Genomic DNA, 26,080 nt, shown 5'->3' with positions numbered 1-26,080 from the left:
AGGAGTTAAGAGATGTAATTTGGTTTTTTACACATGTAAAACCAGCAAATAAACAAAAGAAAATTGAAAACAATAGTAACGGGGAGAGTATTTACATTTTCAGCTACTCCGTTCCCCAGGGTGTGTGGGGTCTAGAGCTCCAGGTTATCACCATTTTACACATGAGGCTTAAACAACAGATTCAAAGAAATTGGTGACTTGCCTCGATTATCCAGCGAGTGGCAGCTCAGCCGGCTTCACTCTCCATGACTGTATGCACCATTTTCCTAAAGTTTAACGGTCCTCTGCCCCCTACCTCCCAGGTCCCCGATGGTATGCGGTATCTTTGAAAGAATACAGCCGTCCCTGTCAACCTGGATGGAGAGTTCAGCCCCTGGCTTGGGAAGTTAGGCCTCTGACCATGAGTTTTACTCTCCCTCCTTTAACTTTTCCCTCCCGTGAAGAAGAAAGTTATTTTCAAACCTCCATCTGTTTTGTGTTTAGTGTGCAGAAAGGTTGCACATTTTCAGGGACCTTGTTCATAAGCAGTAGATCGTACAACAGTTTATTACACAAGTGGAGGTTTTTATGGCTGGCCTTTGTTGAGTTGCCAACTGGGAGAAAGAACATAACGTGCTTAGTAGTCCCTATCAGGAAAAATGAGAAAGCGTTCAATACCAGTCAAATCGTCAAGCATCGGAAAGCTGGTAATCAAATCCAGAAATCCCTGGAATACGGTTGATGAGGAGGGTTTTCTCATCATAGTTTTACATCCATAATCATTTTCCAAGTCCCTGTGTCACAGGCAGTGTCTCAAAGCCTTATGTAAGAAGTGCCTCAATGGTGGAATAAACGTTTGACCTAGAAAGATTCATGTCCACTTTGAAATCTGGCCCTGGTCAATGCAGGGCATGAAACTGGAACCCCAGGAAGAGCTTTATATATTTTTAATCACATTATAATGTTGAGGACATCAGCTACGTAGAAACTTGCTTAAGACTTACTAGGCTTCTTTCCGTACCCAGGCCATATTCTCTGTACTCCTAGGAGGGAATGTAATTTACTAGTGGTTTGTCCCCAGCCATGGGGCAGAGGGTAGAAAACTCCACAAAGCATCCTAGTAAACACTGCATCAGAACCATTCCAATTGTAACCAGCCAATGCCAATGGTAATGGATCACTCTTGCAGCTTCCTTTTTAAATGTTCCCAAAAGCTCAGACCATCACAGAAGCTGCCCAATAAAAGTCGGTAGAGAAACATTCCAGTCTTCTAGCAGTTCTCAGCCCAGGCTGAACATCAGAGTCCCTGGGGGATTCCCATCCCAGCCTAATTAAATAAAATCTCTTGGAGTGGGCGAGGACATCGGTACATTCTCCAGGTGACCCTAATACGCTGCCTGGATGGAAATCACGGCTCTAGTCTAGCTACCTCATTTTACTGGTGGAGGAAATTGAGCCTGGAGAAGTTACTGTCCACAATACTTGATTCACACTGCCTTGGTTCTTTCCCAGGGAGGTGTTTTCTCACAATCACTCTGTAACTCCATAACTTCCTGTCTCACATCTCCTAACCCTGCGTTTATAAAAGCGACACCTTCACACCTAACCCAGTCCGCTTTTTGCTTGTGCACAAATACCGTGCAGTAGCTTGTAGAAGCAATATCAGCTGCTCCCGTGTTCCCGAGGAATATGAAGAATAATGTCAGGACTGTGGAGAAAATGCAGCTAAAAAACCCACTTTTTTCTCCAGATGGGTCATGGAGGAGGGAGTTAAGAAGTGGTCCTTAAACATGAAGGAGATTCAACTTCATTTTCCTTATTAGTCCCTTATTAAATCCTTGTCTGTTTGTGTTTGAAAAAACAGTTGTGTTGTGTGTTTGAAAAAACAGTCCTACTTTATTCCTGATATAAATGTTAATGGTCTCCCCATCAATTCCCAAAATGTTCTAAGATGGTTATTAAATTTTATGATCACCCTACTCTAGACGAATCCCACCAAAAGTGTCACACATGCTGTTATTGAAAGATCCTTCCTTTTTCAGGCTGAGAATCTCAAGCCTTTTTCCAACCCACAGGCCACGTTGTAATTGCTTTCTTCCTGGGAGTCTGATAAACAATGTTCTCAATCTGATAGACAGCTAATACCCGGGGGGACATTGGTCGGTAGCCTTGGACTTCTCAGCTTAATCGCCCTAGCTTTAATGCCACTTAAATCAGAATGTAAGCACTGAAAGAATTTCAGGAATCCGATGATATAAATTGTATTTTTAGAGCCGTGAATGACTTGAGCGAGTGAAACAGTGCAGTGGCTTAAGATAGTTCGCTTCAGTTTTCCCATGATTTATCGCAAGCAAGTTCACAGCAGGTTAAAATAATTGAATGCGGTGATAGCATACATACTGGCATGATTTTATGAGCCATCATTCATAACATATTTGTCCCGAAGCATAATTTCCATGATAGAACTCTGATTCACATGTAATTTTTTTGCAGCGACGACACAGTTGAAATAACTCTTTTGTGGAGGCTGGCTACATTTTCACAGCGTCTGGTTCCAAGCTAGATCTTCGGGAAAAGGGAACAAGGAAATGACTATTCCTCCAAATAAAATGTAAGTATATCCTGATAAAATGTTCACTTTTTTGGAGAATAAAGAGAAATGTTCTTTCCGGGAGAATTGTGACTCGGAGGTTATGCCTTGCGATCTCTACCTGTTTCTCACTACTTCTTTTATTTTTCTTTTTCCTTCATTGTTTATTTTCCACTTTTCTCCTAATGTACTTTTTCTTCTACTTATTAGCTGTGTCCCCTGGGCAAGTAATTTTTCCACTCTGTAATCAAACGCTATAATATGGGGATGATAAAAAGTAACTCCACAGGTCAGTGTGCAGAATAGAGATAATGAATGTGTGGGTACATATGGGCCCCCAAACTCAGCTGTGTAAGGAAAGCCACTTTCTTTTTATATTTTTATAACTCGATTTAGTTTCTATTTTGAGTCCCTATTTGGCTTCATCATGGGGAGGTAATCTCAAAGCAGGATGCACTCATCTAAACCTGAGAAGGATGTCGGATCCATGTAGCTTTCCACCTTCAGCCCTGCCTGCATGTTCCACTATTGCCCCGCCAGTTAGTCAGGCTGCAGGCAGGTGCTACACGCTAGGACTCCTTCCTGGGAACTCAACCATCATGTCAGGTTTCTTGGCTTCCCTGGCTCTCCTTCTCAAATTTGAAAAGTCTTGTCTGGTCTGGAGAAAAAGTTTCCCAGCTTTTCATTTAATCTTCCAAATCTTTGGTTTATGACCAGAACCTGCCATTTGAGACTCAAAAGCTAAAAATATGACTCCTCTGTTATCTTTGTTTCACTGGTTTTCCCTTCCCTGAAGTTTTACAGAAGGCCTAGCTGCCTAATGGGGAGAAACACAGGAAATACCATGGAAAACATATGGGCAAATATCTCCCAAGAATTTCCCACCACTTGTATGACGCACCAAGAGGAAGGCCTGACATACGGCAGGAAGCCAGCAAAGGTGACTGCACCTTTATAAGAAAGTTCCAAGTCTGGTTCCATGTTTCCTGGCTCTGTGCCCTTGGACAAGTTGTCTAACCTTTCTGTGCCTCAGTTTCCCCACCTGCAACATGGAGATGGTAATAGTATTTACCTCACAAGGTCATATGTGTATAAAGTTTTCAATGAATTAGTTATACTATCATTGTTTTTACCACTAGTACGAACTTCTGTCCTCTAAAGCCATTAGCTTAATACTATCGGCAACCATAATGGTGTTGATGCGGTTGGCATACACAGTGCATCCCACAGAGGAGAAGGTAAACATATCACAGGGAAGGAGGGAGCTACTGGTCCCAAGTATGAGACTGGGATGAGTTTCCTGGAAATGCGTCCTTCTGGGTAAAATCCGGGTATAACGATGCTAAGCGGTGAGTTAAGAAGCAATCAGCCAACCTCAGTCAAGGGAGTTCTCAGGTGCTAGCAAGGAGAGGCAGATTCTTGAGGATCTAGAGTCTGAATCAGAAGATGGATCCAAGCTTGTAACCCATAGGACAAGATGGAGTCAGAAGAAAGGGATGGGGAGCAAAGTGAGAGAAAGGCTGGCTAAGCCAGTGTGAGAAATGGATCTGGTTGACGATGGCCAGCAGTTATTGGAGAACAGAATACGTATGGGACCTCTCCTGAGATGTGAGGCCACTGAGCAGTTTTGCTGAGGGAGGTACCACTTCTGCGAGCAGGGACAATGAGAGGAAACTGTAAGAGAGAGAATGGTCCACCAGTCCCAAGTCAAATAAATCTTTTTCTCTGGCCCATCCAACTGATGAGCATGAGAATGAGAATGCGGGACCTCCACCCATGCACCTGCCTACCCTCCAGTCCCAGAGCCAGTTTGGTCTATGTTCTCCACTCACATTCTGCCAGGACAAATGAGCCCGAATGGGACAGTGGAAAGGGCATCACATGGGAAGTCAGGAGACCTGAACTCCAGACCCAGTCAATGACCAACTAGCCTGAGACCTTAGACATATTCCTTCACCTCCCTGAACCTTAGGGCCCTCGATGAGGAGGTAACACCAAATAAGAACAGAGCTCAGTGGGCATAGTTAGCGGTACAGGAGCCACAGGGCCAGTGATATGAATTCTGTCTTCGCCATTTACCAGATGTAGGTCAACTAATTTAATCTAAGCTCCAGTGTCTTCACGTATAAAGATGGAGCTAATAGGACACCCCTCATATGATTAATTTGAAGACGAAATTCAAGAGTATCTGGGACATGTTTAGTACTGTTGTGAAACGCTATGTGTACTCAATTGATTGTTGCCAATATCACTATCACGATTATCAGTGGAACCCAGAGCTCTATTAGGTCAGGGGCAACTAAGATGGTTGAGTGGGAGAATTCAAGACTGCAGACCCTGCTTCCTTAGGAAGAGCAGAAGCATTTTCCTCTGTTTTGTTTATCCCTCTCTCTGTCTCTTTTTTTTTTTTTTTTTTTAACAAAATTAAGTATTTCTCACTGAATAATAATAATAACGTTATAAATCACTGGACTAGGCAAAGGGTTGGCAAACTTTTTTTTTTTTTTTGTAAAGGACCAAATAGCAAATATTTTCACCTTTGCAGGCCACATGTGGTTGTCCATTGCATATTCTTCCGGTTTTATTAGAGTTAGGGTTGAGTTAGGCTTAGAGAATAATAGCATCTATTAGGATAGAATAGTAACTATTAAGCAACTATTATAACACAAAACCCCTGTCTGTGTGTAACAGAAATCTCAGTGCCTAAACAAATCGTATTTCTCACATCACAGTAAAGCATGAGTAGGGGGTTAGGGTGTCTATGCCACACAATCTTTTGGGGATCTAAAATCCTTCCTTCTAGTGGTTTCTTCATTTTCTAAGGCTCCGGAAACTTCTGGATGGAAGGAAAAAAGAGACGGGCCTACATTCAAGAACATTTTAAAAATGTAAAAGCTATTCTTAGCTCAGGGTCTGTACGATTATGCCCCGTCAGCTGCTTTTGGCCTGCAGGCCCTGGTTTGCCCACTCCTGGATTAGACCATCTCTCAGGTCCTTTCTGAAGATGAACCAAATGTCACTGTGAGCAGTCTCTTTCCTTCTCCCTCAAAGTAACCTGGCAGTGAACTCTATAACATCTCCCACTATCTTTCATGTGATAATATTTTTCGTATTTACAACAGCTGTCATATTAAGTGTTTTTGTTACGTTTTATGTGTAATGTTACACAGAGTTCCTTTGTGAACAGTTTTTATAAAGGTGGTGTATTAATTTTCAAGGCCTGCTGTGAGGCAGTATCACTAACCGGGTGGCTTAAAACAGCAGAAATTTGTTGCTTCACAGTCTGGAGGCCAGAAGGCTGCATTCAGTGTTTGAAGGGTTGATTCTTTCTGAGGGAGAATCTGATCCATGCCTTCCTCCAGCTTCTGGGGATGACCAGGACTCCTCGGCGCCCCTTGGCTTGCAGACGCATCACTCCCATCCTGCCTCCATCTTTACGCTGCGTTCTCCCTGTTGTCTCCGTCTTTACACAGGGCCTTGGATTGGGGCCCACACTGATGACGTCATCTTAACGTGGTTAAAACTCCCAAGACCCTATTTCCAAGTAAAGTCACATGCACAGGTACTGGGCCTTAGAACTTCTGTCAGTCTCCTTGATGGACACAATTCAGCTTATAACAAGTGGTGAAAAGCACGGGGTTGCCTATTCATAGCTAAGAACTGTGAAATATTAGACATGAAAAGAACTGTTGCTGCTGCAGGGATGAATAAGACTGATGGAGTGTCCAAACAGCTTAAGTTTTACCCTTCACTGTAAATGGCAGAGAGAACAGTACTACTACTGCTGCTACCTTGAAGAATATAAAATTTGCCTTTTAAAAGTGTTTTTGTTTTATGGACATGGAACAATGAACTAGAAAATATGGCACATTCTGTACCCTTCTTCTACTTTCAACTTATAAATGCTGTATTCAAAATACCGGAACAGTGTGGCTTGCGGTTCCTAACAAAATTAAAAATAAAAACAAAAAGTCTCTTCGCATCCATGTCACCCTCTGAGGGAAATGTAGCTTGGTGCCCTGGAGAAGAAATGGACTTTCTGGTGAATTCTCACCCCTTTCTGCAAGGGTCAGGATTTGAAAATTACTACCAGCTGGTTGTAATTCCATCCTATTTTGAAACAGATGACTTAGACTGCTAAACCATCATGGGGCTAAGATTTATTTCCCCTGCTTGGACTAAGTCACAAAGACCCAATTTGCAAAGTAGAGAAAAGGAGCAAAATTTTTTTTTTTTTTTTTTGGTGAGCTCACCTCACCTCTGCCAGTGGAAAACCTACCAATATCTCAGAATTTGCACAAGTGAACTGGGCCATGCCATGCCATCTCTAATATTCCAGAATAAGAATTATTTCTCTTTTCCAAATTTTCACAGCACTTTCTGTCTCTGCACCTCTTCAGTGGCACTTATTATGAGACTTACGTTCTTTCCTAAAGTGCAAATTCTCTGAAATCTTAGTAATTACTCAAGGAGGAGAGGAAGAAGCCTGTGGACCTTGAAATGCTGGAAAGGAAAGGAGAAGCACAGGAGCGAATCTTTCAGGAACCAAGAAGGATGGGACAAGGTTCCAAACTGGAATAGTCTTAACCTGCGTAGGAACACCAAGAAATTGGGAATTTCATGTAAGCTTTGCTAGAAGCCAGCTAAGCCTGTGAGGGCTTCTGTTGGAATTCAGCATCAGGCCTAGAACTCCAGTGAAAGTGCCTGAAGAAAATCCTATCCAAAGTTTTTGGCAAAAGCAAGTCACTTAACTTCTCTATCCCTCAGGCTTCTCATCTGTATGATAGGATTAATCATAGAATCTACCTCATAAAGTTGTTGTGGGACTCAAATATCATAATGAATGAATAGTACTGGGCACCTAGCCAGCCTGGCATACTGTTCCCCAACCTTCCCAAATTTATCCACTAGGAATTGTAATAGAGTAGATTTGGGTTGCAACCTGGGAGTCTATGTATTCAGCAAGCACAGTTAAGAAATTCTTGTTTTCAGGGAAATTCGGGAAACAATGCTGTAGCAATAGTAATAGCTCAATAAACAGTAGTTATTTTTATTATGCTGCCTTCATCATCATTAACTTATCATCGTCATCATCATCACCACCACCACCAAGAATTGAAGATAATGTTAGGGAAAAGATTCAGCAACACTAACAGATTCTATAAGCATCATTGAATGAGTTATCTTGACTTTGGTCTGATATGAAGTTATTTTCACTCTTTGTAGAACCAGTAGACAGGTAACCAACTCCAACTCACTCCCAATTTGAATCTCAAGATGATTATTTCCATTTTACTCGTATTTAGGTGAGGAGGGATCTTAACTTAGAACAAGAACTTGGGCCTTGCTCAATAAATTCAGTGGCTATAAATCTAATCCATGATTCATTTCCATTTTTACCCTGGGGATGAACAAAAAGGAGTCTATGCAGTGCTAATTACCACATTTTGACTGGGGCACCCCAAAGAAGGAAAGAATCACAGTACCACTGCCTTAAAGGGACTGAAAAATCTCATTGTCCAATACTTTCACATAGGGGCTTGTGCCACTTTTAACTACTGAAACTACTGTGTATCCATTCTTAGACAACTAGGGCAACGCTTTTTATAAACTCCTGTCTGTATCTGATTGCTTTAATGGTTCTCAAAACTCCTTATGATCTATTACACTTATTTTAATTATTTTCTATTTTATGTGATGTTGTTTTCTTTTTTCCCCCAATCCTTACACCTGACTCCTACGAAGAAGAAACCAAATCATGTTATTCGTTGTACTTACTCCAGTGTCTAGCATAGAATTTCTTTCTAGTATCAGTGAGAAGATTCAATTGTATCCAACTATAAGGTGTCTTAATTTAAACTTCTTTATTTTGAGTGTATCTGTCTAAAGCACCTGACTGTTGCTTTTCTACTTCTTTACATATTTGTTGTTGAAATAATAACAACAGTAGATTGCTCTAAGGGGATACTACCTTAAGATGGCATCTAGTCCAAAAGGTCTTTAAATAATTGAATTTGCTTCATCTCAGGGGTGCTATCTTTTAAGGGGAAAAAAAGAATAGGGAACAGTGGCAAGGAAAAACAAAGTAACTATTTTTAGCTGGTCCTCTGGCCCAAAATATTTATCTAGAGCTCCGGGAAGCTGGGCGGGATTATGTAAAATGCTTTACCTAGCCTCAGCTACCATACCTCTTGCCACCAAACCACAACCTAAGGTCTCAAAACTAGCTACTCCCGTTAAGTAAAAATTACATTCTGTAGTGCCAAAGAAAAAGGCCCCAGAAAGACAGAGAATAACAGTGTCTTTTACTTAGGATAGGGCAGTTCTATAACAAAGAGTTACAGCTAAGCACGATTAAGGCTGATTTCTCACATCAAAATATGATGTGAGTTGGTAGAAGAGAAGGACTCTTCTCCATGCAGTGTTTCAGGGATTTATAATTCTTCTAGTGGCTCCCCCATCTTTTAAGGTTCTGGAGGCCACTCGTGAATGGAAGGAAAGATATATCGTGGAGCAATGCTGGGGTTGAGATAGTATAGATCACTTGGGACCACATTCAAGAATCCAGCCGCAGGACAACCCTTTGTTGTAAGAGTGTCACCTCGCTATGTGCTCAGGAGAGAAAGAGAAGTGTCTTGGAGAACTCTTAGCCAGTCTCTGTTACAGAGAGTGAGTGCATGTCCCCCAAACCTAGACGGTAGCTGACCTAACCACGTACTCAAGGCTGTTGTAGAAAGTGGGGTGTCTGCAAAGGGGAAAATAAAAGGCAATATTTGGAAGAAGACAGAGAAAACTGATTCCCACACATCCTGAACTTTCAGTCCTAGTAAAAGTGGCTAACCCCAGTATTGTGGGATCTGAATTATTAGATCAATATTCTATTTTTTCAAAAGAGTAACAGAAGTAAGAGTTAGTGGGTATGGGACAGATGAGTTCTTTCTTCAGCTAGCAGAAAATGCTTGGTTTCCCTCAAAATCTGTGTTCTTAATGTAATTTCTCCCTATTTCTAATTCGGCCTCCTATGGAGTACTCAGGCACAGTTCCAGAAGCGAGAAATATTATCTATGGTATATGTACCATCACAATAAAACTATGGGTTTTCAAAGTACAATTTTGTTATTTTCTTCCCTAGGGACTATGTCTTCAATTCAGACAATGTGTCACCAGGTGGATGATAATGGTGACAGTTGATAGCCAGCATCTACCTTTATTTTATGCCAGAAGCTATTCTAGACATTTTACAGTTACTTATTTAGTTCCTCTAACAACCTATAAGGTAGGCCTTATTACTATTTTCTGCAGTTTACAGCTTTGGAAATTGAAACACAAGGTTAGGTAACTTGTCCAAGGTCACACAGTTCATCACTGGGCCAGAATTCCAACCAAAAAAAGAACGAGTTCTTTACCACTGCGTTCAACCGCTTTGGTGCCAAAAGTTGAACATCCCCTAAGAGTATTTAAGTAAGAAACATAGATAATCGTGATTTTGCATTCAATTCTTGTTTTTTTTCTATCAAAAATAGAGCTTTTGAGTTTATCTAATCAGCAAAACACAACACTAGTGTTACCATGGCATTACATTTTTAAAAGTTTAGAACAAGATATACAAATCTAATTTTCTCAATACAAGTGATCACCTTTTCCACCAATCCTAAAAGAAATCTTAACCCTTCTGTAGTTTATACAGATTTAAAACAAGAACTTTTTGTTCCTTTTATTTCTTATTTATGGTACTTTTTAATTCTTTCACTCCTTAGACATTTACTTCATGAAACTTATAGCACTACATTTCTGAAATTCACAGAAAAGAATTTACCTCCTTTATTTCTACTTTCTATCAATAACTTCTTAAATATGGAATACCCTGTAAAATTTTTTCTTCCACTGGAAAAAAAATAATCAGAGCACATTCAAATGCCTTATATATTCTCATTATTTTCCTTTCATTCAGAAGAATTTCCTCCACTGGTCAGTTGCTTTACTTCATTATGTCTCTATGTCATTTGAGACCTAAAGCTCCCATGTTTCCTGTTTGTTATTTGCTGTTGTGCTGATGAGGACATGCAGTGTACCGTGGAAGGAAGAGGACATCACTTTCCTTACTCCAGATCTTCTGGGGAAAGCATTAAGTGTTTCACCCATTACTTATTATTGTTAGTTTAATGCATTTCTTTTCAGATGTTCTTTCTCAGACTGAGGAAGTTCTTTTCTGTTCCTAGCTTGCTGATAGTATCATGAATGGATGTTGAATTTTGTTACATGGCTTTTCTTTATCAGTTGAAATGATCATTTGATTTTCCTTCTTGAGACTGCTATTGTGGTAGATTACATTGACTGATTTTTGAATATAGACTTATCCTTACATTTCCAAGATAAACTTCACAAAGTTGCAGTGTATTATTTTTTCATTTTTTACACATTGTTGAACAAATCCGCTTTTTAAAAAAATTCAGAATTCGTGCATCTATGCTTATGAGGGCTATTAGTCCATAGTTTCTTTTTTTTTTTTTTTTGGAGACAGAGTCTCACTCTGTCACCCAAGCTGGAGTGAAGTGGCATGATCTCGGCTTACTTCATCCTTCTCCTCCCAAGTTCAAGCATCCCCCAGCCTCAGCCTCCTGAGTAGCTAGGACTACAAGTACGCACCACCATGCCCAGCTAATTTTTGTAATTTTTGCAGAGACAGAGTTTTGCCATGTTGCCCAGGCTGGTCTCAAACTCCTGAGCTCAAGTGACTGTGCACCTCAGCCTCCCAAAGTGTTGGGATTATAGGCATGAGCCACCACGCCTGGCCTAGTCTATAGTTCCTTCCTTCCTTCCTCCCTCACTCCCTTCTTCCCTCTCTCCCTGCCTCCCTCCCCCGACTTCCTTACTCCCTCCCTTCCTCTCTTCCTCCATTCCTCCCTTTCTTGCTTCCTCTCTTTCTTTCTTCTACTTGTCTGGTTTTAGAATCAGAGTTATGATGATCTCATAAATTGAGTTGGGAAGTGTTTTCTCTTCTACATTTTGGAAGAGATATTGTAGAATTGGTGTTCTTTTAAAATGTTTAATAAAATTGTTCATAAATCACATGGGCCTGGAGAATTTTTTCAGAGAGTTTTAAACTGTAAATTCAATTTTTCTAAAAGTTATAGGGTTATTTAAGTTGTCTATTACATTTTGAGTGAATTTAGGTAATTTGTGTTTTTCAAGGAATTGATCCCTTTTGCCTAACTTGTCAAAAATGTGTGTATATAATTATTCACAGTATCCCCTATATGCCCCTATTATTATTAAATGCCAGTGGGGTCTGTAGCAATAACCTCTTTCATTCCTGATACTGGCAATTTATTCTTGCTGTCTTTTTGTCTTTGTCCTTGCTAAATTTTATTGATTTTATTGATCTTTTTAAAGAACCAGATTTGGGTTTCTTTGACTTTATTATTTTTCTGTTTTCAATTTTCTTTATTTCTACCACTATATTATTTATTTTATTATTTTTGCTTGAGTTTATTTTGCTCTTCTTAAGATGGAAACTTAGATAACTTGTATAAGGCATCTCTTTTCTAATATAAGTTTTTAATGTTATAAATTTGTCTTTAAGCACTGCTTTAGTTGTAGCTCACAAATTTTGGTATATTTTATTTTCATTTTTGTTTAATAGAAATTATTTTGTAATTTTTTCTTTTTGACTCAGACTATTTAGAAGCATGTTATTTAATTTCCAAGTGTTTGGATATTTTTCTCTTACGCTACCTGTTATCCTGTTCTTAATTTCTAGTTTATTTTTATTATGATTCAAGGAAAATACTTTGTCTGATTTTAGATTTTATTTTATTTTTTACATAATTCTAACTTTTGTTAATGTGTCTTTTATGACCAAGGTATGGTCTACCTTGACTGTTCCATGTACTTCTGAAAAGAATGTGTGTTCCACTGTTACGGGAAGAATCATTTTTTAATATTATTTAGATTTAGTTAGTTGATGATGCAGTTCAATTCTTCTGTATCCCTGTTTGATTTTTTTTTTAAGTTCTGCATATTACTAAGAGAGGAGTGTTGAACTCTCCAAATATAATCGTGGATTTTAAAAATTTCTCCTTTCACTTTCATGAATTTTGCATCATGTTTTTGAAAGCATTGTCAGTAGGTACACACATATATTGGATTATTATGTCTTCATGATGAACTGACCCTTGTATCATCATATAATGTCTCTCTTCATCCCTGGTCAACTTATTCATTCTGAAATCTATGTCCAATCAGTTGTCTTTTGATCAGTGTTTCCATGGTATATTTTTTCTTGCTTTTTTTTTTTTTTTTTGTCTTAAGATCTCTGTTTAAATGTTTGGGTTATTTTTAATTTCTTTTTATTTCAATAGGTTTTGGGGGAACAGGTGGTGTTTGGTTACATGGATAAGTTCTTTAGTGGTTAGTGGTGATTTCTGAGATTTTGGTGCACCCATCACCCAAGCAGTGTACACTGTACCCCACGTGTAGTCTTTTATCTCTCACCCCCCTCCCACCATTTCCCCTGAGGCCCCAAAGTCCATTGTATCATCCTGATGCCTTTGCCTCCTCATAGCTTAGCTCCCACTTATGAGTAAGAATATATGATGTTTGGTTTTCCATTCCTAAGTTACCTCACTTAGAATGATGGTCTCCAGTTTCATCCAGGTTGCTGTGAATACCATTATTTCATTCCTTTTTATGACTGAGTAGCATTCCATGATATATATATACCACATTTTTCTTTATCCACTTGTTGATTGATGGGCATTGGGGCTGGTTCCATATTTTTGCAATTGCAAATTATGCCACTCTAAACATGTATTTGGAAGTATCGTTTTCATATAATGACTTCTTTTCCTCTGGGTAGCTACCTAGTAGTGGGATTGCTGGATCAAACAGTAGTTCTACTTTTAGTTCTTTAAAAAATCTCCACACTCGTTTCCTTAGTGGTTGTACTAGTTTACATTCCCACCAATGGTTTAAAAGCGTTCCCTTTTTACCACATCCATGCCAACATATATTTTAAAGAATTTTTTTCTTATGGCCATTCTTGCAGGAGTGAGATGTTATCACATTTGGGTTTTGACTTGCATTTTCCCTGACAATTAGTATGTTGAGCATTTTTCCATATGCGTTTTGGTCATTTGTATCTTTTCTTTTGAGAATTGTCTATTCATGTCTTTAGCCCACTTTTTGATACAATTGTTTGTTTTTCTTTTGCTGATTTTTTGAGTTCTTTGTAGATTCTGGATATTAGTTCTTTGTTGGACGTTTAGATTGCAAAGATTTTCTCCCATTCCGTGTGTTGTCTGTTAACTCTGCCGATTATTTCTTTTGTTGTGCAGCTTTTTAGTTGAATTAAGTCCCATCTATTTATATTTGTTTTTGTTGCATTTGTTTTGCGTTCTTGGTCATGAAGTCTTTGCGTAAGCCGATGTCTAAAAGGGTTTTTCCAGTGCTATCTTCTATAATTTTTAAGGTTGCACGTCTTAGATTTAAGTCCATGGTATGTCTTTTCTATTTATTAAGGCCTAATTTGCTTATTATTTTACAAATGAGTCTTGTAAATAGCACATCATTGGATCATTCAAAAAAAATATATTTTGACAATTTCTATCATTTAGTTAGTATGTTTAGATAATGTACATTTAGTGTAATTCTTTATGTTTAAATTTAGATCTCTTATTTTATTATTTGTTTTCTGTTTAGTCTCTGGTTTTTGTTCCTTTATTTTCTCTTTCCTATCTTCTTTTGCTTTGTTTTGTTTTTACATTATTTAGCATTCCATTTTAACTTATCGACTGTATTTTTTACTCTATTTTACACATATATTTTTCTTTGTGTGTGTGTGTGTGATTACTACATATTTACCTTTTTTCACTGTCCCTTTTTATAGTGGAATGTAAAAACTTTACCATTATGTAGGTCCTTCTATGTTGTAACTATCTTGTATATTACATCTATATACATTGAATACCCCATCAGACAATATTGTCATTGTTTTCTTTTAGCCATTTAATATATTTTAAACTCAGGAGGAAAAATAATCTCTTTTATTTATCTAGTTATTTACCATTTCTGTTCCTCTTCTTTTAATCCTTGATATTTTGAAATTTCTTTCTAGTATCTCTTTTCTTCAGTTGCAATGGCTTCATTTAACAATTTGTTTAGAGCACATCTCCTGACAATTTTATCTCAACTTTTCTTCGTGTAAGAATATTTCACTTTCACCTTCATTTCTGAAGAAAATTCTTCTGGACCTAGACTTCTTAGTTGATAGTTATTTTCTTTCAACACTTAAAAATTTCCACTACCATTTGGCCTACATAATTTCTAAAGAGAAATATATACTTATTTGAATCTTTGTTCCTCTAGTTAGAAGTAGTATGCTATTTTCCTCTTGTTGCTTTCAAGATGTTTTCTTAGCTTTTAGTTTTCGGAAACTTGAGATATCCCTAAGTGCTCATTTCTTCAATTAATTCTGTTTGGGGTTCTCTACACTTATATGTCTAGGTTTATTTCTTTTTTCCAAACTTGGGAAGTTTTCAGCCATTGCTTCTTCAATTTTTTTCCATGCCATACTCTTTCTCTTTCTAGGACTACAATGACATGAACATGAGACTTTTGTTACTGTCCCACAGGTCCTGAAAGTCTGTTCTATTTTTCCAATCTTTCTTTCTCTCTCTCACTCAGCTTAGATTGTGTGTATTTATTTAGCTCTATCTTTTTTTCTAAGTAAAGATATCCTTAGATTTCATGAAATGGTGATAAAATTCCCAATTGATAGACAGGCTGATTTTTAAAATGTACTTGAAAAGGTAAAGGAACAGGAACTGGAATAACCAAACAATACTGAGAAAGGAAAACTAAAGTTAAAGAAATTGTTCTTTCAATTTCAAAAATGTTGTTATAAATCTACAGTAATCAAGACAGCAGTATTAGAAAAAGATAGATACAATGATCAATGCAATAGAATAAAAGTCTAGAAACAGATCCACACAAATACGGACAAATGGTTTTTCACAAAGATGTGGAAACAATTCAATAGAAAAAGGATAGTATTTTCAACAAATGGTGGTGAAACAATTTAGCACTCATATACAAGAAAATAAACCTCTAACTAAATCTCACATCTTATTCAAAAACTAACTGAAAATGCATCATAGGTGTAAATGTTAAATGTAAATCTATAAAACTTTTAGAAGAAAACAGATAAAAAATCTTCATGACTTTTGGTTAGATGAAGAGTTCTTAGATACAACACCAAAACCATAATCCCTAAAAGAAAAAAAATGATATATTGGAATTCATTAAGATTAAAATTTTGCTCTGAGACAGACACTAAGAGATGAATAGACAATCTACAGACTTAGAGAGAGTGTTTTAAAGTCACGTATCTGGCAAAGAACTTGTATCCTAACCATATAAAGAACTCTCAAAATTCAGTAGTAAGAAAACATCCAACCCAAGCAAAACGTGGGCAAAGTATTTGAATAGACACCTCACCAAAGCAAGTGTACAGAAGGAAGAAATAAGCACATGAAAAGATGTTCAACACCGTTTGCCATTAGGAAAATTCCCACATGGAGCCAGAGCATTTGGATTTAGATGCTTTACTATATTAGAATTTTCCTTATAGAGGAAATCACTATTATCAACAAATATTGAAATATTGAACATGCCCCATCAGAAAAGTTATTAACCGAGAGAAGAAACACAAATTCACAAATTGGTTACTCAAAGAGGGAAAGAGGGGCTGGTGCTGGCTGTTTCTTTTACTCTGGAGAATAAAGCCCAGAAGGTCTGATTTGGACCCAAGACAAAACGCCTGAAAAACTAGGATTCGGCATCTAAGCAAGAGGACTAGTACTAGTCAAAGAGCTCTTCCAACAAAAATCAATTTTGTTGTAAAATTATGTCACCTTCTAAAACCACGTTCTCAGGAGACATCTTCTAGGGTCTTCTAGGGTCTCACAGGATAGGTGCCTTGAGCTACACATTGTAGGAGCAAACAGATGCAGCTATCTGAAGGAGGCAACCTACTGACAAATGGAGACCCCTATACATTCTGACACATCAATTGCATGGCTGAGAATCCAGGTCTAGAAAGTTGGAAAAAAGAAAAAGGTAGGTGCAAGAGAGCTTGTGATTTGTAAAGACGTTGTTGGATACAGTCTCCATTTTCTCATCTATCTTGCTCAAGAAAGTTAGAAGTTTTGTACCTGTATAAACCTACCAATGTAGGAATATGCATAGTCATAAACCCCTTAGAAAAATGATACAAATGATTACCTATCCCAATATCTGGATTGCTATGTTTTTATACAATGCTATGTTTTATGCTAACTTTCAATGGTGTAGTAGTTAAGAGTGAATCCTCAGGAATCAGGTAGCCTGGAACGGAATATCAGCTCTACCACTTCCCGGTAATGCGACCTTGACTTTTCTTGGGCAAGTGACTTGACTTTTCCTCCGTTTCCTTAACTGTAAAATGGCCATAATAACACTTACCCACTTACCACATGGGTTAATAGTTATAAAGCACTTGGAATAACTCCTAGTAGGTACTGGCTCCATAAATTACATCATCATCATCCTCAGGTCATCACAATACAACTGTGCTTATATATTTCCAATAGAGACTTTTATGTTGCCCTTAGCTGGGATTAACAGCTACACAGGAACATGTCGGCTGAGTGGGAGGCAGAAATCACCTGCAGAAATAGTTCTTCTGCCTTCTAATTTTTAGGAAGAGAGCAAAAAATTGCTTCACTTACTTAATTGTAGGATACCCTGAAAACCTTCCTACCAGGGAAAATGGAAGCCTTCCTTCTTTCTAGCTTTCTTAAGTGTGCATGAAATTGATTCTATATGCTTACTAAATCTGAAAGAGAAATTTCATGATACAAGCACTTCCTGCAACTGAATGGTCTTTGAAAACTCATATGGACTATAATTCATCTGGAGAGTGGCCACACAGTTTGACAAGAAATCCCAACCTGTATGTGCAGGCTGCTAAAGTATGTTTCTGCACCTGCCTCACACGAACTCCCTGTTTCTTTTTGAAGGCAATTGAAATATTTGTAATACACATATTGAAGACACACACTGCGCCTTTGGGTCTTGAGCTGTGTGGGGTGTGGGAGAATGAAAGAGCATCAGAGGGAAATTGTGTGTAGGGGAGGGCCCAGTCTTATTTAAGACATGGACATGTGAAAATATTTACTGAAGAATGCGGTGATGAGGAGTTTGGCAGTCAGGAAAAGTATTGTTGTGTGTTTTTAATCCCCAAATAGTAGGATGCAAAGGTTTTGGGGAAGAGAGAGATGCGAGATTGGCTCAGGAGGGAGGAAGCACAGAGCTTGTGAAAAGAAGCCTACACATGGCCAGGGGGTGTGGTGGGCATGGCTGGACTCAAGAGCCTGAGAGTTCCCCTGGATGGTGGTACATTCAGACCAGGGCCGAGTTGTGGCTCTGGCATGGGACAGAAGGGCCTCAGCTTATACCAGATGGATGGGCCTGGGGGTGAGGCAGAAAATGCTTTTTTCTTACACCCAGGGATACAGACAAAAGTGGAAGTAAAGATATCTGATGTTCAAGAGAGGAGTAAAGAAGCAGGGACGAAACCCAAGAGCAGGAACCCTTGCTGGTCCTTTGCAGTGTCTAGCTTGGACTGTCGCCTACGGTTACTTGAAACTATGTGTTGGTCTCCTGGCAGCTCTCTCCATCTGTCCTTGCTCCCTCCCTCTCACTACCCCCAGAGGGATCATTCTTATATGTGAATCAGATCACATTACAAAGCCCCTCCACCCATCCTCGGTCCCTTTGGGCAGCAGCTCCTCTGTCATTCATGGGTGCTCAACCAGTTTCTATGCTCCATGCCTCAGATGGCAGGTTTTTGTACTTTTTATTTTCTGCACAGGTTCTGTAAATTTGGACCCTGAATCTATAATAACAAGTTGAACAGGGCTTTCAATTTCTTATAAGACCTGTTTTTGTTTTTGTTTTTGTTTTTGTTTTTTCCATCCAAGGCATCACATGGAAGGTAAGCCCTCGCTTCACTTTGCTGGGCCAGTGAGCCAAAACCTTTACCTGGCAGGGCCCTCCTAGAGACTCCACACTTTATGGAGGAGTCTAGGTCTAGCTTCCTTGCCTTGGCAGTGAATAAAGCTGTGCCTGCCTTTGCCTGCTGGTGCTAGGATCCCAGGCTCCCGGCCTCTAAGCTCTACATTCGGACGGACCTGGGGTTTCCGGTTACTCTTACCACTTGGATATTAAATTTCTTCCTTTTTCTTTTGGCAGCTAGTGATTTCCTTCATTTCTTATGAGTTCTTCTAGGCATCTGAATTTTTTTTTTATATTCTATGCGTCATTTTTAATGCTTCTATTCAAGGAAGAGCATCCATATTGGTAAGTCACCACAAGCTCCATGGTTGTCAGGCAGATTTTTCAGGATTGCGTTTCTGACACTTCCCTGCCTGTGTTTGTTTATGTACCTGTCTCCCTTCAGAAGTTACTCTGACGTTGACAGCATGGCTTATCTGGCTTTATATCCTGGTGCCTAATACGCCACATGGAAGGTGCTAATTAAGTCATGGAATGAGTGAGAGAGGGAGCGAGGGATAGTTTAACATGTGTTAGGCTCAAAGTGGAACTTTTGTTGTTTCTGGGTTTTTTTTTTTTTTTTTTTTGAGCCACACTATTGAAAGCTATTAATGTTTGTTTAATATGAGATAGAGTCAGATCAGTGAAAGCAGTTTTGAGAAACATACAACTAATACCTGATCATAGTCCTTATTAAGTGTAACAGCTTAAAGAACTGCAGAAAGCCAAACATACATCCTCGAAGAACCCCACTGTTTTAAATTTGTGTTTGCAGCTGCAATCAGCCACACCTCCTTGGGCTGATCTTAAAATAATTCTTTACTCAAAAAGTCACAGTATCCTGGCACTTAACAATAACATAAGAGAGCTCCGGCCTGGAGCGACTGTTTGTTTTGATAGGAACAGAAACAACTCTTTTTTAATGAACTGAAAGCTCTTGATAGGTTTGGGGGTTTTATTCAGCTGTTTTCTGAATCTCTCAAAGCTCATCTTATGAAATTTTAGCAAGATCTGACCCGCCCCCTCCCTAGCCTGGATGCCTCCCTCAGGTTGCTGTTCACCACCTCTGAGCTCAGACAGACAGACAGACAGACGGACAGACAGATGGGCCTCGCTGACCAGGGAGTTTCGATTCCCTCTCATTCGCTTTGGATCCCTGCAGCAAAAGTGTTCTGGCCCAGAGCCTTCTCTGTGTATCAGAAATGACACACAACTCTCAAAGACATGGCCCTTGTCTGCCAGGACTTGAATTCAGAGGAGATAACACCGGCCCAGGCACAGCAGAGCCTGGAGACCCTTGCTCTGTCCACTGAAGCGTGGCAGACATTTAATCCCTTCTCCCAATGCAAGAAGGAATAGGTAGGGGAGAGAAGGTGGAAGAGCAGGTGTCTGAAACCCCCAGAGGACCTCCGGGGTGAGTGGGGCCTGAATCAGCATGCCAAGTTGACACAAGGCCATGACCTCCACACTCAGTCCTCTCTGGGCAACTCTGAAATGCCTGTTTTTCACCAGAGAAGCCTAGCATGTCAGCTGAGCAGCCAGCGAAGAAAAGCCAGTGCTGTCTCTGGCAGGGAACTTGAAAAGGTGCAGCCAAAACCATCTCCTGGTGTCCAGCTGGATCAGGTGCACCTGTAGAGATCTCTGTGCACTCCAGAGCCTGGTCTCTGCACAAAGCCAGAAAGCAGAGAGAAAAGCAGAGAAAGGGAGTGGGTTCCCGTCTGGTAGATTTCCATACGTGCAATGCCAGACGATAAACATACAAGGTGTGATGAAATAGCTCTGCCCCTGCACGTGTCAAGTGGGCTAAGCACAAATGCCTAAAACTCAATTCTTCAGAGTCGAGTCTGGAATGCAGCCGGCGTCTCTATGGAAGGTAGAGTCTCCCCGGCGGCCACTTCAGGCCCCGCCATGAAGCGATGCATCCTGGAGCAGTAGGTAAGTGTCTCCTGCTCCCTGCCACAGGCCAGCCAGGAAAGATGGTGGGTAAAACCCACTGCAGGGACCAGGCTAAACAGGAAGCACTCATTTACTCATTCGATGCCTGTGAATCAGGCACCTGTGTTCGGCGAGGTACCCCCCTGGGCCCTGGAGAGGAGGTGTGAGTGAAGGGTACTGCTCCGGTAGCCCTGGGTGTCTCTGTTGATGCACCCTAGCAGTTGGGCTTAGACTGCGAGGCTTATTTGCACACAAATTGCTGCTCTCCCATGGGGTGCACAGCACAGCCACCTGTGGTGAAGAGCTCTCTTAACAGCATCAGGACAGGCATGCTATCCATCTATAGAGGCCGACTCAGCAACAGGGCTCCCTCTGACCCAGCGTCTTCACTTCCAGATGCTCTGCAAGGCCCTGTGGTTACTTGTCTAATTGACGAAGGACCACTAACCAGAGATGATACCACTCCAGAAGCAAAACAGAAATTCACTTGCACTGAGCCCATTCAAATATTGAAACATACACCAATGCAAAAGTCAATGAGACCACATATGAGCCAAACTCCGAGTACAATTAAGCTAAAGGCTAGAGATTAGGTTCTAATTCAGGCTCCACTGATTAAATATGAGAATACAGCAAGTTGGAAGACTGCACTGGTCTCAGTTTCCACATCTGTGAAATGGGGATAGGGAGAGGAGATGGAGGAAATAATTTCTGCCTAGGGTTGCTAGATAAAATACAGGACACCCAGTTAAACTTCAATTTTAGATACTTTTGAATAATTTTTTATTTTTTATTTTTGAGACGGAGTCTCGCTCTTGTTGCCCAGGCTGGAGTGCAGTGGTGCAATCTCAGCTCACTGCAACCTCCGCCTCCCAGGTACAAGCGATTCTCCTGCCTCAGCCTCCTGAGTAGCTGGGATTACAGGCGCCTGCCACCATGCCTGGCTAATTTTTGTACTTTTAGTAGAGACGGAGTTTCACCATGTTGGCCAGGCCCTCTCGAACTCCTAACTTCAGGTGATCCGGCTGCCTTGGCCTCCCAAAGTGCTAGGATTACAGGTGTGAGCCACTGCGCCCGACCAAATAATTTTTAAAGTATGCCTCATGCCATTTTTGTCCCATGCAGTATTTTTACTTGTGAAATCTGATGGCCCTGTGCTGTCAACATTCACCTGCCACGGAGTAGACAATGTGGGCGTCATCTTTGTAAACTGTGTTATGACATTGTCTGGTACTCTGGGCTAGTCTCTTCTACTTGCTTGCCAGCTCCTGGAGGCAGGGCTCTGTATTACCAAACTGTAACTCCATAGTTTCCATATATGGTAAGTGAGCTAGGTGTAATGATTAAACGACATTTAGGTATTCTTTTCAGCAGATCAGTTGACGGGAAAGGTGGCTAAAGAGAATATTGCAAAGAACCCAAAGCAACTGCAGCCTGACTGTTGCTCCGGGCTGCTCTCTGCTGACAACAGAAGCGAATGGTGGAACCTGGTCACCACCACCCAACTGGGTGGAGAAGGAAGCAGTATAGCAGTGAAACTGAGACTGAGAGCTGTCAGAACAGAGAGAGGGAGAACATTCCTGGTAGTGAGTTAGTGGCTAAGTGACAATGTTACTACATCACTGATGCACATTTTCCCCAGATTATAAAAATAATTTATGTGCATTTGAAAATTGGAAAAAAAAATGCAGAAAATATAAAGAAGATTGAATCCATAACCTCACAACTCAGAGCTAACCACAATTAATATTTAATTCTATATTTGTAGCATTTTTGATAAGACATATACAAATATCTTAAATATAGGTCTATGAATTCAGAAAATAAAGTCCATATTTTACTTTTTTTCCCCCCTTTGAGATAGAGTCTTGCTCTGTCACCAGGCTGGAGTGCAGTGGCGCTATCTCGGTTTATTGCAATCTCTGCCTCCTGGGTTCAAGCAATTCTCCTGCCTCAGCGTCCCGAGTAGCTGGGACTATAGGTGCACGCCACCACTCTCAGTTGATTTTTGTATTTTTAGTGGAGACGGGGTTTCACCATGTTGGCTAAAATTGTCTCGATCTCTTGACCTCATCTGCCTGCCTTGGCCTCCCAAAGTACAGGATTACAGATGTTTGCCACTGTGCCCGGCCTATACTTTATATATGATTTAGCTCTTTCAAATTAGCACTTTATTGTGAGCATTACTCTATGTCCTTTAAATATTCTTTGAGTGCATAATTCTAATAGTTTCCTATCGTCGGTTTCTAGATGTGCCCTAATCTATTAAACCAAACCATAAACATTGGAAATTCAAGCTGTTTTTACTGTCTTCCCATTGTAAATAAAACTGTTATAATCATTAAATTGTACATACCTATATACACATCGCAAATTATTTCCTCGACGCATTGCAGTGGAATTACTAGATCAAAGATTACACACGTGAGATTTTCATTTATTTTTATGGGTACATACTAGGTGTTTATATTTGTGGGTTATAGGAGATACCTTGATACAGGCATGTAATGCATAATAATTACATTATGGTAAATGGGGTATCTATCCCCTCAAGCATTTATCTTTTCTATTACAAACAATCCAATTATATGCTCTTTTAGTTATTTTTAAATGTGTCATTAAATTGTTATTGACTATAGTCACCCCGTTGCGCTATCAAATACCAGGTTTTATTTTTTCTAACTACATTTTTTTACTCATTAACCACCCCTACTTCCTCCCACCCTACACTGCCCTCCCCAGCCTCCAGTAACCATCCTGCTATTCTTTATCTTCATAAGTTCAATTGCTTTCATTTTTAGTTCCCACAATGAGTGAGAACATGTAAAGTTTGTCTTTCTGTGCCTGCCTTATTTCACTTGATAGAATGACTTCCGTTTCCACCCATGTGGTTGCAAATGACAGGATCTCATTCTTCTTTATGACTGAATAGTACTCCACTGTGTATGAGTACCATAATTTCTTTATCTATTCATCTGTTGATGGACACCGGTTGCTTGCAAATCTTGGCTACTGTGAACAGTGTTGCAATAAACATGGGAATGCAGAAATTCCTTTGATACACTGATTTCCTTTCTTTGGGGTATATACCCAGCAGTGGGATTGCTGGATCACATGGTACCTCTATTTTTAGTTTTTTGAGGAATGTCCAAACTGCTCTTCCTAGTGGTTAAGATTTTTGTTTAAGTATTAACATTTACTGAGCACTTACTCCGTCCCTTTCACTATTTTAAATATTTAACATTATTATGTTAATTACCTAATTATTAATTACCTAACTATTAATTATTAATTAATTAATGATTAATTACCTACTATTAATTAATAATTAATTATTAATTCATTATTACCTTCATCTCCTACCCCCAGCCCCATCTCACAGATGAGGAAACTGAGGCTTAGTGAGGTCTTGTGACTTGCTGAAATCTTATGCCTAATTAGTGGAACCTGAATTAGAATCTAATCTCTAGCTGTTAGCCTAATTGCACTCAGAGCCTATCTCATCTGGGGCTTCATTCATTTTTGTATTTGCATGTGTTTAATATTTTAATGAGTTGAAATTTCTTGTTGCTTTTTGTTTTGTTTTGCTTCTGGAGTGGTGTCACCTCTGGTTGACGATCTCTGTGAATTAGACAAGCAAGCACAGGAGTTCTCAGAGCATCTGGAAGTGAAGATGCCGGGTCAGAGGGAGTCCTGTTACTCACTTGACTCTTGTATTAAAGGTCACTACTATTGTTTTCCTTGTAGCAGAGAGGAGAAAAATGCAGCACAGAAAAATTCAGTAATAAAGTTTCACCCTCAGAAAATAAAAAGGAGGGACCAACACCGTCAAACTCCAATGAAGCTGTCTAATTACCCTCGACTGTGGCTTAACCCACTTTCCCACTGTTGCTTTAGTTTATGAATGCTCATCTCACACTCTGAGAAACACAGATGAAATATTTTATCCTTACCTTTGGTCTGTTGACCACATAGGTTGTTTCATTTGTATTTTTTTATAACTATAGAGATTGAATTTTTTCATATTAAAAATTTGCTTTTTTGTAAACTGGCAATTTTTGGTTAACAGTAATTGCCCTTTACTCTTTGGTATATGTGTATGTGTGTATAAATATATATAAATAGCATATAAATACACATGCATGCATACACACATACATACTTTCTATAGTGAGAACAGTAACGCTTTGCTATCATACGTATTCTGTTATTCCCAATGTGGCCTTAGCATTTAATTCTGTAGTGGTTTTGATGTCTTTAATTTTTCTACACCTAAACTAATTTTTTAATTGTCTCTTACTTTAAAGAGTTTTACTTAAGACTTACTTCTGTCTTTAATACTCATATTTTCTTTTAGCCTGCCATAATTGTAATAATTTTTTCATTCAAATATTTGATCCATCTGGGGTTTATTTTGTAAGTGTAATTTTTGTCATTATAACATATATAATTGGATTTTAGAACTAACAACCAATTTTCCTAGTAATATTTACTAACGAATGCATCATTCCTCCAATTATTTAAAAAGTTACTTCTGTCATATATGTTTTGGTTGCTTTCTATTTCATTCCTTTATCTGTCTTAGACACTATCATATGGTTTTGATTATTGCAATTTTATAAACATGTTAGCAGGGTCTCTACAGAACTCTTCTTTTAAATCCTGCAATTATCCATCTTCATTCCTCTATGTTTTTTAATACTCCTCAAAATCACTTGTTCGAGTTACAAAATAACATCATTAGGAAATTAATTGGGAAATATCTTAAACTTACATATTATTTAGGAAATAATTACATTTATAACCAATGTCTTTCCTTCTAGTAATAACATTTATTTCACTTTTGTGCCATTTTAATATATCTTGATAATATCTTGGAGCATTTTTTTTACACAGATCCTGATTTTTTAGCTTGTTCCTAGTTATTATGTATACTTTCTTGAATAAAATCTCTTTTCTTTAAAAAATGCTCTTTGGGTTTTGAAATGTCTAAAAGAGTTATTGTGGCTTTTGTGGTGGTGGCTGGTTCTTGTTTACTTTGTTTTTAGCCAGCTTTCTGTGTAACTCGCTAGTCTGAATAGATTTTTACTGCCTATCTTGATTTTCCAAGGGGAGAAAAATGAAAAAACGTCATATATCACCTGAAAATGACAACGTTGTCTTTTCGCCATTGACGACCCCTCTTGTTAGAGCTGTTTGTTTTATTGCCTTGACTGGAACTTCCAAGAAATGTTGCATAATCGTAGTGATGGAAGATGCGTATCTGACACTTCTGTGAAACTTCTGTTGTTTCACCATTGCATATAATCTTCAGTGGTTTAAAATAAATAGATTTTGCATCTCATGTCAAGAATTACCTTTTTCCCAATTTTCTAATATTAATATTTGATTTTTATTATTATTTTATTAATATTTAATACATTTTTATTATGGTGATTATAGAATATTTTTCTCTGGCCTATTTATGTTATATATTTTAAT

At 39.0% G+C, this 26,080-nt stretch overlaps 1 long non-coding RNA gene across 1 annotated transcript in view; it reads left to right on the top strand.

Annotated features, from left to right (window-relative positions):
• The first annotated feature begins 2,480 nt into the window (after positions 1–2,480).
• The window catches only part of LOC105528790, a 93,064-nt gene continuing 69,464 nt past the window's right edge, over positions 2,481–26,080 (top strand). The window contains exon 1 of the long non-coding RNA XR_001004410.1: positions 2,481–2,590. This is a non-coding gene — a long non-coding RNA (uncharacterized LOC105528790). The remainder of the gene's footprint in view (positions 2,591–26,080) is intronic.

The sequence above is a fragment of the Mandrillus leucophaeus genome, unplaced genomic scaffold (assembly GCF_000951045.1).
Source record: "Mandrillus leucophaeus isolate KB7577 unplaced genomic scaffold, Mleu.le_1.0 Scaffold732, whole genome shotgun sequence".
In the NCBI taxonomy this organism is placed as follows: domain Eukaryota; kingdom Metazoa; phylum Chordata; class Mammalia; order Primates; family Cercopithecidae; genus Mandrillus; species Mandrillus leucophaeus.
This window is presented reverse-complemented; position numbering and strand designations above follow the sequence as displayed.